Below are 3,696 nucleotides of genomic sequence, written 5' to 3' on the forward strand. Positions count from 1 at the left end.
TCTCCAAGTATTGGAGATTAATCTTTGGACACTGCAGTGAGCAAACCGGTGTAAGATTTAGGTTCGGGCGTCACAAATACCCAAAGAAAGGGGTTGAAAACTCAAGTAATTTTAAAGTAGTTTATTAAGCAACTATTTAAATATAATGAATATTAAGAAGTAGTAGTTTAAATATGCGTAAGGTAAATCAACAAAAGAAGTATACGACCCGTGAAAAATGATTTTTTGCAGCCGATCTCTGCAGCTGGAAGGTCAGTCTTCCCTCTCTCTCTCTCCCTCTGTCTTTTCGCCTCCTCCTGTTATCTGAGGTGTCAGGAAGCTCTCTATCTTCTGCCAGATGGGGACTGTCATCTCTGCTCCTCCAAGCATCCATTGATGTACCTTATTTTTGGGGGCTGGTAATTCACCCTATGTCAATTGCTTGTTCGAACCCTTCTAACCAATAAATCTTCTTTGGCCTCCTTGACTCGGGAGACAATGGGTAAGCGTCTGGAGTGGCTATAAAGGCCAATACTAGAGTGACAGACTCTTCCACAGGTGCTGCAGCAAAAATTGGTTGTCGGGGCTGTTACACAGTTGGCTCTCCCCTTGCTCTTTTGTCTTTTTTCCTGCCAACTGCTAAGTCTCTTCGACTCGCCACACTTTAGCCCCGCCTTTTATGGCTGCCCGCCAGCTCTGGCGATCGCTGGCAACTGACTCCCACGACTTGTGATCAATGTCACAGGACTTCATGTCGCGTTTGCAGACGTCTTTAAAGCGGAGACAATAAATACAGGACAGATATCCGAGGAGTTGGGTCATCATCCCCTCTTGTCCATTATTCTGCACCCCCCCCCACCACCCCCAAAGTCATCTTTCACCTTACCTCGTGCTTGATAGTGTTTGTAAACTTCGGCCAGACACTTGTCTAGAGAGGGTACGAGGCTCCATCTTATCCGCTTTAGGAATGCCTTGTTTCAGAGCCTGTTAGTTATGTCCTTGGCAGAGATAACAGACCTACGCTGTCCTAGCTGTCTGCTATAGAATCTTAATAAGAAAGAGAACTATTTCTATAAGAATTCTATATGATTGAGAAGTATCAGTTATTAAAGGCCCCATTTCTTACACCAGCAGAAAAATCATTATGGCATTAATTTTTTTTTGTTTGAAGGCTATGTTTATTAGTTCTAAAAATATTGGAGATGGGGGATAAAGGGCTGTTGACTAAATGGGATGTATGGGGGATGGCGGCCTTGTGGTAAAGTCTCCAAGAGCACATCCAACCACGGTTAGCAACTCTACTTTATTCCTATTTCTGAACACTATTCCTTGCTAGAACATGCTGAGTGTGCGTTTGGTGAGTCTGGACCCTGGTTTGATTGTGCTGGCCTGTCTCACAATTGAATGCTCTGCTCACATGCACTTAAAAGGTTGCCAACTATGGTTGGATGTGTTCCCAGAGGTTTCATCACATGACCTCCCATTCGCTGAACAGCCTTTCCCTACCCATTTCATAGAACCATAGAAAAATTATGGCACAGAAGGAGGCCATTCAGCCCATCGTGTCTGTGCCAGCCAGAAAAACTAGCCACCCAATCTAATTTCACCTTCCAGCAGGTCCTTCCTGTCTTGTCTATCTAGGCCCCTCATAATTCTGTACACCTCAATTAAGTCACCCCTCTTCTAAGCAAAACAACCCTTGCCGATCCAATCTTTCCTCATAGCTGCATGTTTCAAGCCCTGGCAGCATTAATCTTTTTCAGAAAATTGTTCAAAGAAAATGGAAAATAGCCACATTTTTTAAACACCCCTATGATTTTTCTCCCAGGTTGTTCTCAGCAGTGTCCATGAAATTAAATTCCTGGAAGGTTGGCAATCCTAGGTAATGGCCATTTGGGGAACTGGAGGCAAGGTACTTCCTGTGAAACAATATGTGAGAAAAAAGCCTATGCCTTCAGCAGAGAGAGGATCCAGGAAAAATTGAATGTCTGGAGAGGAAAGGTCAATTACATAGCAATCCTATCCTGAAGAAGGAGTACATGTTGTCTACCTATACTGGGTTTCCTTGGGTCTTTTTTTTATTTACTTGTGAGATATGAAAGTGTGGGCAAGGCCAGCATTTGTTGCCCACCCCTAATCACCCTCGAGAACGTGGTGGTGAGCTACCTTTTTGAACTGCTGCAATCCATCTGATGTAGATACACCCACAGTCCTGTTTGGAAGGGAGTTCCAGGATTTTGACCCAGCTACAGTGAAGGAACGGTGATATAATTCCAAGTTAGGATGCTGCGTGGCTTGCGGGGAAACTGCAGGTGCCTGTGCCTCTGGTGCCCTTGTCCCAGTTGGTCGAAGTTTGGAAGGTGCTGTTGAAGGAGCCTTGGCAAGATGCTGCAGTGCATTTTGTAGATGGTCATTCCTGGAGATTTCATCACATGACCTCCTGCCGTGAACTACTCCACCCCACACTCCCAACATTGGTCCATTCTCTAGGTGCTCTGCCTTCCCATGGCCAATTGAAAAGAGAAGAAACTATTATTCAATCAACGCAAGCTCGAGGAACAGCATCGCACCTACCGATTAGGCACACTACAGCCTGCCGGACTGAACATTGAGTTCAATAATTTCAGAGCATGACAGCCCCCCATTTTACTTCCATTTTTAGTTATTTTTTCTTTTTTACAATTTTTTTGCATTTATTTCATTTCATCTTAGTTTGTTCAGTTTGCTTACCCACTGTTTGCACTTGCTGCTGTTCAATATTCAGTCCATTAACACCTTTTCTGTACTAATGCTTTGTCTTTCAACACACCATTAACATATTGTTTGCCTTTGCTCCATGACCTTTTGGTCAGCTATGTGGCCTTGTCCAATCTACACCTTCTCCTTTGTTATCTCTTGCCCCACCCCCACCTCACTTGCTTATAACCTGTGACATTTCTAATATTTGTCAGTTCCGAAGAAGGGTCACTGACCCGAAACGTTAACTCTGCTTCTCTTTTCGCAGATGCTGCCAGACCTGCTGAGTGGTTCCAGCATTTCTTGTTTTTATTTCAGATTTCCAGCATCTGCAGTATTTTGCTTTATTATTCAATTGAATTTATCTTGACTATTAGTGAAACAGCCTTTTTCCCTCATCTCCAATATTTCTACAATTAATAGATGAAAAAGGTACGATTTTATTTAATGTTTTCCCTATGATTTTTCTTGCAAGTATTTTCCCACAACAGTGTCCTGATGATTAATCTTCAGTTCCTGGAAACTGATAGCCACTACAATTGAGACCTTTTGCATCTGCTGGGCACTTTGGGGACTGGAGATTGTTCTGACAAGAATGAATAATATTTAATTTTACAAGGTGTCTGTTTCCTACTTTACACCATTGACTGCACCTGAAAAGTACTTGGTTGGTAAAGTGATTTGGGACATTCTGAGGTTGTGAAAGTCGCTAAATAAATGAAAATCTTTTTGTAGTTTATTTATTTATTACTTTTGCCCATCTATAAAGGGACGCACTTTCTTGCTTTTATCTGATGACACTGGCAACCAGCCCAGCTGTCTCCTGAAAGAAAGACAGGAATAGGCCTGAGGGGCAAGGATGGGAGGGGGTTGTGGGTGTCAAAGATGGCGGCGCGGCCGTGGCAACACAAGCACACAATTGCCCCGCAATGGCGTCACTTCCGTTCACCTGATGCCACAACGGCCCCCTCTGCAACGCAA

The sequence above is a fragment of the Heterodontus francisci genome, chromosome 41 (genome assembly GCF_036365525.1).
Source record: "Heterodontus francisci isolate sHetFra1 chromosome 41, sHetFra1.hap1, whole genome shotgun sequence".
Lineage (NCBI taxonomy): Eukaryota > Metazoa > Chordata > Chondrichthyes > Heterodontiformes > Heterodontidae > Heterodontus > Heterodontus francisci.